This window comes from Rhagoletis pomonella, unplaced genomic scaffold, assembly GCF_013731165.1.
Source record: "Rhagoletis pomonella isolate Grant_MI unplaced genomic scaffold, Rhpom_1.0 Rhpom_scaffold_00007, whole genome shotgun sequence".
NCBI classification, from domain to species: domain Eukaryota; kingdom Metazoa; phylum Arthropoda; class Insecta; order Diptera; family Tephritidae; genus Rhagoletis; species Rhagoletis pomonella.
Window position 1 is genome coordinate 14,767,478 of NW_023458561.1, and position 13,447 is coordinate 14,780,924.

Here is a 13,447-nt window from a genome sequence, read left to right on the forward strand (position 1 = left end):
TTTTATAATTTTTCCTTTTTCTAAACGGTTATAATGCCACCAGTACATAATTGCGAAAGGAGGGGAGGGGCGGGGACGCGAGCGCGTCGTGGAACGCGGCGCGGGGTGGCGCGGGGCGGCGCGCCAACGCGGACCGCCGCGACGCCGGGCACTTTCAAAATTGTATACTTACAAATCCGTCCATTTAACTTGTTCATGTACTACTTTTTGTCAAATGTAACTGGGTGACTACGTACATATGTGCACTAGTTTGCTTTATTACTCAAATTGTTAAGTATAAAAGTTGGTCTTATTGCTCAACGAGAAATGAAATAAAGCAAATTTGTGTTATTGCACATTCAAATGGGAAATAACACAAATTTGCGTTATTGCCGTTTGTGTTATTTCACCCCCCCGATTTTTCCACCAATACGACGGGTGAGGCATAAGGAGACTCTGAACGGCGGATTATATCGTTTTTCAGAAGATCCGCTATAATATTGGACACGATTTGACGTTTTGCAAAAGCTATTCTATACGGTTTCATGCGAATAGGAGCATCAGTAGTTAGTTGAATTCGCATTTTGTTGATCCCACATCTCCCTACCTCGGAAGTATTTTCAGCGAATACCTGCCGGTGTGTTTCTAACAATTCTTCTATGTATTTGTACGTCGAAGATGTTGTGTTTGCCAGGTTGGACTTATCTTCGATATGGCATTTATCGCCCTCAATGACCAAGCGTTTGCCACCTCGACATAGGACATCTCTACCTAGCAAAATGTTTTCGGTAAGTTTATCATCATCCACCACCAGCAAATTAGCCTCTTCTTCATGTCCGTCTATTTCTAAAACCGCTGTGAGTTTCGATATGCATGTGTATTTGCCGCCCGAAAATCCGTTTAATTCCACCGCGCAGCCCACTTCATTGCCCACTTGTCTTGCGAACGTTTTCCGTATAAGTGTGCACGCACTTCCTGAGTCTACGAAGGATTTTGTTAATATATTGTTTATTTTAATCTCTTTTGTAACGTTTCTATGTGTATCGTTTTGATCGATTTTATTAATAGTCGTGGTTACCGGAGAATTTGTATGAGGACAATCACTAGTTTTGTGAGTGGTGCGGTAGCATTCTGCGCATCTGTCTTTGCGTTGTGGCTCAGGGCATTTGGTAGCATAATGGCCTGACTTAGAACAATTAAAACACTTCACAGATTGCGTGTTCATCGGTTTGATATCTTTTGATTTAGCCTCTAGATTTGATTGAACCTCAATAGGTTTTCTTGTAAACGGGATAACGTTGCGTATTTCGTTGTAAGTTTCGTAATTATTTATATCTTAAATCAGGGTCATTGATGCCTTTGATTATGTATCGAGCGATTGCGTTTTCAGGGATACTACCTCTAGTACCTAAAGATAGCAATTTATAAAAATATTCTCGTGGACTTTCATTTTGCTGCCGTTTAGTCTGAGACATTTTAATGTGAACGTCTGCAACAATTTCCTTAGTAGCGAAGTCGTTTAAAAATTTCGATACGAATTGTTGCCATGAGGAAAATATGTCCTGCGAGTCAACCCAATACTTTGCATAGCCGCACAATTTCTGCTGAACTGCAAAAACCAGTGTTTGCTCATCCCATCTGTAAGCACTACGTAACATTTCGACGCGTTTCACAAATTGTTGCGGTGTTAGAGATTTATCGTTTGATGGATTAAATTCTGGTAGTAAGGTAATCATCTCGCGTATATTACCGTATGGATTTTGTGATTGAGGCATTGTAAACATGGGTGAAAAATTGGGAAAATTACCGGTGATGTTTGGCATGCTTTGTAAGTTACCTGGTGGCATGCAATATGTTGGCGTCGCGTAAGTATGTGACGGTAGTGCGGAAGTTGGATAAAACGTTGAAGTAGGACAAAATGTTGAAGTAGGATAAAACGTTGAGGTAGGATACCTTTGTTGTGTCACTGAGGATGTAGGTACCGGCCAAGATAAGGGTTCACAAAAAACCTGGAACATTGGTCGTACCTCCTACACCAAAAAATGGTTTCGTTGTACCACTGGGCCGATACAAATTTGGGGCCTCAGCAGTCGTATACACAGGCACCTGACTTACGTTAGTTTCGGAAACAGTTGAAGATTGACGTTGTGTTACGAGATGTATCAGCGATACTCGCGTTCACCGGAGATGATATAACCGTGGGACTAAAGTTTTTCACCACCGTCGTATTTTCAACTGTTCGCTTTTCACGCGATTGCAGCTCTGCGAGTGATTTCTCTAACACACTTATACGCTGTCTTAAATGAACGGATTCGTCGTTAGCGCTGTCGTATATTTCTTCGCCATCGTTATCTTCGAGACGGCGAATTAGATCTTTTTTTGTGCCACTGGTTGGCAAACTCATTTGCCGGCACTCTTCGCGTAAATCATTAAGCTTCAAATTACGAAAATTCTTCATTTCTCTTTTTATTTTTAAACGTATGCGCCTTTTCTTTTGTTGTGCTATGTGTGTTCGTATAATAGTTCTGTTTTCCAATTATAATCGTTTTACTTGCTATCCTCGTTGTGTTCGTTTTTAATCGTTTGTTATTTTTATACTTATATGTATACCTGTTTCACGTGAGTTACATAAAGGGCATTCAACGTAGAAATATATGTAATACTCCTATATTGGCAGTAAGAGCTAGTACCGTCCGAAAACACTACAGTACAGATATATCAATAAACACGTACGAAAGAAAAGGAACACATACGTTTATAAATAAACATGTACACAACACATATACAAAAACGGCACTAAGTACACAATACATTGACAAAAACGGTACTAGACTGTCTCGCTTTGATTTCGGAATGCTTACACATTGAGAAGTTAGCTTACTGCCAATATAGAAGTATTACATATATGAACGTAGCGAATCATGAACCAAAAAGACAAGATCACGCGGGCAGGAGAGTAGCCCGTTAGAATCGCATTAAGGAAAAAAGTTGAACGATTTTGACATTAGCCGTTTGTTTACATTTCTTCGTTGTTTACAATTTGGTGCAATTTTCTTCATTTACGCTTGTGACAACGTGTTTATACATAAGATAAAGAATAATTTAACACAACGGCATGATTTTTAGAAGAATTTGCATAATAAAAATGATTTTTCATGCGTTCAACAATTTCGCGGTTTTCTCCGTTCTGTTCGTTGTTTACTTCTTACAACAAAGATGGCGTCGAGATTTCGGCAGCTAGAAAATAACTTTTTTCGTTCTTTCCTTCCCGCGTGATCTTGTGTCTTTCGTTCATGGTAGCGAATGATTAGAACGATCGCTAATTCCAATATTCGTTGCTTTATTACATTCACAAGCTTGCAAAGCGTATGCAAAACCACAGGAGCGAATGTAAGCTATGGTGTGCGCATGCGCCCTGTATTCTCGTTTGATGGAAAGAGACAAATTGGGATAAAAATTGTTTCTCCACCCGAACTTAAACGAATTTCTACTCCTCGGCTGATTTTAAATTTAACGAACGATTATTAACCACGCCAACACCCGAGAATGTCCAACAACAAATATATTTGGTGTCTCAATTTCTCCGAAAACCAAAGGTGTCTCGATTTTCCCGAAATGATATTTCTCGTACTGTCTTGAAGCGTTTTAGTTTTCGAAACCGTTTTCTTTGAACCGTATTATTCGAATTTTGTAGCTGTCTTTTATGTGTTTAACCCGATTCTGATGCTCGCATTAGGTTTGTTCCACACGAGCCCGCGGGTACCCACGGGTGCCCAAAGCAGCCCAGAAAGCGTTCCTCACGCTAGAAAAATGGGTAACAGAGAGCGAATACGTTCCATTTTTGGATCGTATTTATCTTCTTCTTTGTGCACGAAACAGCCCGGACTTTTTTTCCGGGCACAAATGTGCAAAAGGGCAATTTGAAATAACTGCTGTTGTTGTTTAAATCCGAAAACAAATTTTATAAAAACAAAAGTGCAAAATATCACAGAATTTTCAGAAAATGTAGTTATTTGGTAATTTTATTAGCCATATAAGATAAATACACGTAAAATCATTGTTTAGAGCTGATATGTTGATTCCGGGCACGAAATGTGGTTTTTTGCGTTCCTCACGCTCTGGGCACTTTTGGCACGTGTTGGCACATTTTTGACACTTGTGAGAGAGTAACTTATTTTTATTCTCTAATTACCGGAGCAGCCCGGAAAGCGTGGGGAACGAAGCTATTAATAAATAAAATTATTTCCACAATTTTGCCACACGGTGCCCGTTGTAAACGTGAATTCTTGCGTCTCACTTCTGACTTGTCACCTTCGGTGACCGTAATTACAAATAAAAGTCTTTTGGCCGATTTGATTTATTTAATTCGACAGAAACTCAAATTTATTTATTTTTCTGGAAAACGTGTCTCTTCTTTTACATCGACATGCCGATACTCCTCTCGTTTTCTTTCTTTTTCTTACATTTTCTTGTCTTTCTTTCTTTTGTAACAGAGTTATATTTTTTTTAAAGGAAACAATTCATTTGAACAACAGAGTTGTATTTTAAAGGATAAAAATGACTTATCAAATGACTTATTTTATTACTGCCTATATCGCATCGTGACAAAAGTTTTAAACTTCACTTCAAAAGCACTGCCGGGCCCCACAAATTTACGTTTGAGGAGTTTACTACCCTTTTAATAAGAGTAGAAGCTGTATTAAATTCTCGTCCGATATCTCCACTCACCCAAGACCCGACGGACTTTACAGCGCTCTCACCTGGCCACTTCCTCCGGGGTGCTCCCCTCCTCTCATTCCCCGAATCGAATCACGAAAACCTCTCGCTCATTAATAGATGGGAAAAACTCAAGGTCTTACACCACCAATTCGAAAAACGATGGAAGGAAGACTACCTTAAAGACCTTCATAAGCGACACAGGTGGAAGAATGCTCAAGTAGAACCCAGAATCGAAGAATGCGTAGTCATTAATGATGACACACTCCCGCCCACGGAATGGCGCCTGGGCCGCATCGAGAGGTTGCACCCTGGCAAGGATGGACACATTCGTGTGGTCGACGTCCGCACCCAAACAGGCCTACTCACTCGGCCATTAGTAAAATTAGTATTTCTGCCTTCGAGCAAAGACTCCCCCTCTCGCATTGAAACCAATTAGCCACTCCATAAAACCCTCAAATGAATAAACAGCCAAATGGCTGCACACCTTTTCTCATACACCACACATACATACATACTTCTCGTATCTCTCTCCTATGCCTCCCATATAGTGATATACGAAAAACTAAAGGTCTCCGTATATTAGCTCTTTACAGATGGACGGCAGGGGAACCCCCACGCCGGCGCCGCGCACGTCGCTCAGGTCCAAAGTGGTAATGACTCCCTCCCTGGAAGGCGAACAATCACCTGGCTCTCATCGCCACGAGGAGGACTATCTGCGATGTCGCTTGTGCACTCGTCACCACTCCCTAAGAATGTGCCCCGTATTCGTTGGCATGCAGCCGCAACAACGCTTTTTGTTAGCCGGGGCACATAAATATTGCACCAATTGTCTGGCTCTGTCGCACATCACGGCCGAATGTACATCCAGTGGTAGGTGCAGATTGTGCTCGCTACAACATCACACAATCTTACACCGGAATAGTACCCAAACCCCTCTTCCAGACACATAAAACCGCTACCCAACGTGGGGGATCAGGGCGTACACCAGCGCGCTTCAAGCACCTCGGACACCATACCTCAGAGTCGGCAAATGGAAAACGCACCGTTCGACGTACCGCCCTTGGGCTACAAACTGCCTCCTATCGGGGTAAAGTTACCAGCATCCTAGTTCACGAGGCAATGCGGGCTCTACAGGAGCTGAAGGAGGCACTAGCCGCTTAATGCGCCTAGGGCAGCAGGATGTTGGAGCGACCAATGCGGCAACATCTCAAAAGTATTTCATTGAACACATTATTATTGAATTTTGTACTAATGCAGTTTTATGCGTCCATATCTATATAAGCTAGCACCCTTTGTATGTATTTTGAATTTGTATGCATTCATATCCATGCGATACGTAAGCTAGCACCTTTTGTATTTACTTTGAATTTGTACTAAAACATTTACCTAATAGGATTTTAACTTTGCCATTGTATCTTTTGAATACCTTGGAATTTGTATCTATCACCTTGCATACATTGCACTTGAATTATATTTAGTGCACACTTTATGTAAGCATTATTGTACGTTCTAATTAAGTAGTTGGCAACGCGGGCACTCGCTGTATAAACATATTGTATGTACATATATATATACCTTTGCATTTTTTACAGATGTTATTATTTTCAATGCTCGTGTGATACACCGGCTGCAGTGCTCGTGCGCGAAAAACTTAAACTCTTTTTGAATTATAATAAACTCATATTTTTATATTTGTACCAATTTGTGCGTAAAAGCTAACCGTGTATGGTTGTAGTTTATAATTGCTATTAAACCTATTAAAAGTTTACTGATACAGCACAAAACGAACTGTGATGGCTTTTTATTTGCGCGATTGCCAGTAGAAATACACATTTTCGAATCAAGCCCCAATGACGACCGAGGGTCGTCTTGTGAAAGTTGCTGATTTGTGAACCGCAACTCGCCGTCGAAGAACGTTCATCGACCACCTGGAGTCTTTGGACTGATTGCCCGTTCGAGACGAACGACCAAGCACCGCCCCTTGTGCAGACGCGTCCTTGCGCGCTAAGGCCACCAGCTCCGCGAGATCTACGCTGAGCCAACATCTGCTGTCACCCACTGGCATCATCTAGATCGTGCCGCCATCGCACTCGTCGTCCACCGTCGGCGCAAAGGTTTCCGCCGCCGTCATCGTCCACCAATTGAAGAAGCCACCCCATCCTCATCTACCACAAGGAATCTAAGAGCGCCAGTCTACTAACAAATTGAAATTTGTAAAAAACCAAATATAATTCAATTCAAGATATTTAACATGTAATTTTTAAATGCAACAAATATATTTTTTAATAGATTAATTTATATGCATTATATCAATTACATCATTACTATTTGTATATTTCTTCATATAGTCTCTTTGAATAAAGGATTTGTTTGAATTCCATTTATTTTGTTTAATATATGCTGGAATTTCAATGCAACCATGGTTTATTTTGAATATTTGGGAATAGTTGTCGATACGATTTTTCTTTGGTCAGAATTTTATGTGAATATTCATTTATTTCATTTTGATATCTATATGGCATGTTTATTATACCATAAAAAAGTGAATTCATTGTCTATTGTGTATATCAGTGGAATCCGCTTCATATATTTAATTAAAATTAAAAAAAAAAACCATTTCAGCACTACCACACTACTTTTCCCACTACCTTTTCACAAAAGGGGATAAGATGGTTACCCGCTTTCTCTTTCCTTCTCAAATGCAACCTTACAAGGCAGTCGATTGACACAAATGTCAATATTTATCCAACCTTGTATTATTGAATCATGGTTTGTTGTAAACAAGGCGAATTCATATTACAACAAACACATCATTTTGACATTCAGAAGGACCGCGGCTAAAATCTAAATTCGCCAATAACACCACCTTGTATAGATTCGCCTTGCTCATAGGTCTAGGTAAAATTTTGACAGCTTACAAACATGTATACACATAATATGGTTTGGCGGTAATATAGAGTGAAAATGAAAATAAAAACTGAAAAAGCACAAACAAAGCGTACGTTACTTGCAAGTTATAAAATAAATATAAATTTTAACAATTTCAGCAAAACACAAAAATGGAGCTTTCCCACGATCGTTTTTTTGGTTTTTCAACTGTCAAAATTTTACTTTGCATTTGGCTCAGCAAAACTTAATTTATTTGTGAACCATAACAAGTTTTTCTACCCCGTCTCACCACGGGGAAAAAAGTTACCGATTGTCACAGGCTCTTAGAGGTGAATGAAAATTTCCGAGCCGAGCAAGAATCACACCTACCTGATGGTTTTGAAATGTCTTTTTATTAAGAAACGCATGGCTTTTAATTCTAGAAAAATTAAAGTCAGTGAAGACATATTTTTTTATATAATTGCTGCATTTTAATTGCTTAATCTCTTTTGCACCAGAGCAACTATCAAAAAAGGTTACGAATTGGCACAGCAGAAATGTAAAGGTTTCTTAACATAGTAAAAAGTGGTTTCACCTTCTCAATTTTCTATTCATTGGCACAGGCCCAGAAAAATATAATTTTTTAAATGAAAACATAATAACTTCATCATTACTAATTTTTTTAATTATTAGAGTATTATCATAGCATTTTACTAATTTATTATTGCTTACTTCCAAATGTAAACATTTATTTACCAAACCTTTATTTGCTTCGGGGATAGAAACAAGGCCGAAGGATACTGAAGTATTTACATATATATTTATTATGTTTATTTTATATTGCTGTACATATTTTTTTAGATTTTAGCATTCATATTTTAAATTTATCTTATGCATTTGTTTAATTGCCATTATAATTACCATTTATAATTTTCTTTTTATAAGATCAAGATATATCAAATGCTTAAATTTATTTATCTAATAACTAGCACACCCGGGGAACTTCGTCCCGCCCAAAATTAATTTTTTTATTGAAACATTTGGACCAACGTTCGCCAGCAATTCACGTTCACGTTTGGTTTTGTGGTCGACAGAAGGCATATCCTTCATTGCCGTCTTAATAACGGGAGTAATTTGACTTTGATCCCTGGTGCCTCCGAATTGACGATTTTTAGCAATAGCTCGGCTTCAGCGCCACCTTGCGCATCTTTTTTTGCAATAGCGTTTTAAGTTGTGAACTTAAACTATACACGGACCTACTCAAACACATACAAAAAATTCATTAAACCCGTTTCGGTCGTTTATTAGGAGTCCACCCACCAGAATAAGTATTTTACATACTGACACTTTTCGGCATTTTTCCCATACAAAAAAAAAACTATCACGCATTCGTTATACGGAGAAAATGCGCAACATCATCAGCGAAAAAGTTCTCAAAAATCAATGCTAACTTATAGCTATTTAAAACTTTCACTTTATGATACTGAAATTGAGTCAACTACAAAAGTGCATACTCAAAATTTGGTGCCATTTGATGCAAAATGAACTATATTTCTATGTATGTATTTAGAGATAGGTAAAAGTTTCAATATTTTTTTAAATCGCCACGCCCCCTTTTCCAGTAGCCCCGAAATCTATATACCGATTTCCAGGACACTACCACATATACTTCCAGAGATATACGGTATGAAAAATTCGATATGTATGGGTGATGCCACGCTCCCTTAATATATTGAAAGTCTGCAATAGGTGTCCAAAATTTCATAAAAATCGGTACAGCCGTTCTACTACCTTTTGTTTCCTTGCTAGAGGTTCTCAAATATTGCAAAAAACGCGATTTTTTGACACTTTGACCTCGTTTTTCTTAAGTATGGAGCTGATGGAAACTCTATGCTTACGGATTCGTAATCAGCACAAAAAAAACCTGTCAAAAATATCGTTAACATTTGCTGCATCATATTTTTTCAATTTTTGTTGGTAATAAGCAGGGAACGGATTTTATGGAAATTGCCTTTTTTTCTGCTAAAGAGATAGAGTATATTCGATTAAGAGTGTCCACGATTTAGCTTTCCCTGATTCCATATATACGCATTTGATGTTGCCTTTTTTTGCCTTTTTTAAGATATTTGCCTTTTTTTACCTTTTCTACCTTTAGAAAAGTGATTATAGCATTACCAATTTTTTTTTTAAGATTAAAAAAATATACACGTGCCCATGCGGCTTATAGAAGCGCAGGGACCTCTTGCAAAATTGGTGTTAGAAAAATTCAAAGCCGTTTTCTCAGCTAACGTAGGCTTGGAGACAATAACGGGTGTGGATAAAATTGTAAAGGGCGAGGAAAACGCCCTTATTCCTGATAATATGAACGTTTCAAACGTCCTATATTTAAATTGGGCTCCACTTGTATTAACTTACGTCGAGCGCACATTTAGTACATTCAAGGCTTTTCTTCGCGAAAATCGAATGAAAATGCTGCCAGAAAACTTCAAAATGCATCTTGTGGTTCAGTGTTACTACAACTATACAGATTAAAGTTTCATGAGCTAGAAACTCGAAAGGATGAAATGGTCAAAGATTCAAAGTACAAATTTTTCATATAATGAAACTAGTTCATAGTTTTTCTCTTTTTACTTGTAATATAAACATTTCTAAAATAAATGTATTTTTTGATTGTTCTTCGTATTTTCTGTAGTTTTTAGTGCCTTATTTTGCTTTTTTTGCAATACCTAGTGCCTTTTCCTGCCTTTTTCGCTATTTTGTTTTGCCTTTTTTGCCATTTTTGCAATACCTATTGCCTTTTCCTGCCTTTTTCGCTATTTTATTTTGCCTTTTCCAGCCTATTTCGTTATTTTATTTTGCCTTTTTTATAGGTTTTTAGGTCCTAAAAATCCGTTCCCTGGTAATAAGTATTGTTAAATAGCCAATACCCGCATGTTGCGGTGCCTTTAAACACCTTTCGAACTGTAAAACATCGAATTTAAAACAAATCGGACCATAAATAAGATTTTTTGGAAGAGATCGGCCCCTGCTCCACCTATCCGAAGAAAGTATCCTGTATGTTAATCCAGGCAATAAGCTACCTACGTGCCGAATTTCAAGCAAATCGGACCATAACTAAGATTTTTGCGAATAGATTGGTCCCTGGTCCACCTCTCAGAAAAAAAGTATTCTATATGTTAATCCAGGCAATAAGCTACCTACTTGCCAAATTTCAAGCAAGTGGCACCATAAATAATATTTTTTCGACTAGATCTCTCCCTGGCCTACTTAACGGAAAAAATTGATCCTATATGCTAATCTAGGCAAAAGGCTACCTACGTACTAAATGCAGTTTTTCAGCGTAGCTCGATCCCTGCGCCACATTCGCAAAATTTAAAACTTTGTGCACTCCGCCTTCTAAACACCTTTCCAAAAACGCAGCAGCCATTCGAATTGGTTATGACACATAGGAGAAAATTGTTCCCAATTGATATATGCTCACAATAAATTTCACAATTATCCGAAATTTTCCAAGCTTCACAACGAATTTTCCACCTTTACATCGTCCAAAATCTTCAAATCATGTGATAAAATGCAAAATTTCGTCGAAAAAAATTCAAATTTTTCGCGTTCTTCCGGATTTTTCTGAGTTTTCCACTTAGAATTTTCTATTTTTCCATTCGAAAGCCACTCCGAAGGAATTGCACACAAAATTCCATTGTTCCAATTTCACAACTTTCCTGGAGGGTTTTCCCAAAATTTTCTTTCGTAAGCACCTTCTCCTGGCAATTACGAACAACTAACGAAAAATGTTTGCCAAATCGGCCCAACCGTTCTCAATTGATGAATTACTATACATTTTTCACACCATTTTTATATATATAGAAGATAACTGATCACTTCATTTTTAATATACATATACGTATTTAATACATACATTCTTGCCACTGCTAATCACATGAATAAAAATCCTAAAAACGAAAATGTGACTGCAATATTTCTTGTTTAAAATGTTTTAGATCCATCGCACCCCACGGACTTTATCGGCCGCCGATTTAGTTGGGCTTGCTAGTCTTTCCATTGCACCACAACTAATTGGTCGGAGCGATTAAGTTGGTGTAGTGTGCGCACCTCCATACATCTTCATGTACATATTTCAAGCGAGCCCTACTATTTAAATAGGCGGCCGATAAATTCTGTGGTATGAGGAGGCTCCTACAGCTGCATTATTACATCTATTCCGTGTCTTGGAATATCCACGGAAGCAGCAGTTATGAAGAAAATGATTTTAAAATATTAGACAAATTATCTACTTATATGTTTGGCTTTCCTTTGCGTTATTTTTCCAACGTCAAAAGCTGGACTTTTTTTTGAAAAAGTTGGTACAACAAAAAATACGAAACACGTTTTCTGTCAGATAGCTAACATGGCGGATAAGAAGAAGAAGTGAAACTACCCGGAAAAAAGAATCTTATATGCTAATCTAGGAAAAAAGCTAACTACGTACCAAATTTTAAGCAAATCGGACCATAACTAAGATTTTTTTCAATAGATCGGTCCCTGGTCCACTTCCCGAAAAAAATATCCTATATGCAAATCTGGGCAAAAACCTACCTACGCACCAAATTTTAAGCAAATCGGACGATAAATACGATTTTTTCGAATAGATCGGTCCCTGGTCCACTTCCCGAAAAAAAAGCATCCTATGTGCTAATCGAGGCAAAAAACTATCTAGGTACCAAATTTTAAGCAAATCGGACCATAAATACGATTTTTTCGAATAGATCAGTCCCTGGTCCACTGCCCGGAAAAAAGGAAAAGGATATGCTAACATAGGCAAAAAGCTACTTACGTACCAAATTTTAAGCAAATCGGACCAGAAATACGATTTTTTCGAATAGATCGCTCCCTGGTCCACCGGAGGGTTTTCCCAAAATTTTCTTTCGTAAAAACCTTCCCCTGGCAATTACGAACAACTGAAAAAAAATTGCCAAATCGGCCCAACCGTTCTCAATTGATGAATTACTATACATTTTTTACACCATTTTTATATATATAGATTTATTGGCTCCTGTGTACGATGATTAAACTCATGTTAAAATTAATAACATTTTTATATTTTATGAACTACTAGTGAAGCCGTATGGTGTTTTTATTTAAAATATTTTTTTTACAAAAAAAGGTATTTTTTCCTTTTAACAGGTTCCCTGTCCAATGAATCACATGTGATTCATGGGAACAGTTTTGTACCTTGTCTCACACGTCCATGAATCTTATATGAGCAAAATCAATGCTGACTTCAGATACATATTACTACTTATTTTGCAAAAAATATAGTGTTTTTGTGTGGAAACATACAAAACAATTGTGGATTGAATATGATACATAGGACGAACCTTATCAAAAACTATTTCCCACCCTTATGTATAATAAATTAGAAATTAAATATTTTATTTTTTTTTGCATAAGGGCGTATAATCTACGCTCTTTGCATATTTTTATATGCAAATAATATCAAATCAGATAAAGAATCCTGAAAAGAGCGGGGGACGTATGCCATGAAAAAAGATGTATTGCATGAGGACAGGGAACCTGTTAAATGTTTTTCCTCAGATTTATACATACGAAGTATACAAATTGCAGAAGAAAGAGGGTTTAATCACGTTTGTGACAATATTATTATTTTTTCAAATCAGTTCAAACTTGTTTGAAATATAAGATTTTTAATTTTTCGAAGACCCGACCTTTGACCCCTTATAGCACCTGTAACATGGAAAAAGTTATATATCGTTTAAATAAGAGAAAAGGGCGTACCACGGCTGTTTTTATTTTTGTTAGTAGTTTACATACGGTAAATTTAAAATAATTTTTTACCAAAGGTCCAATTTCGAACTTCGAACGG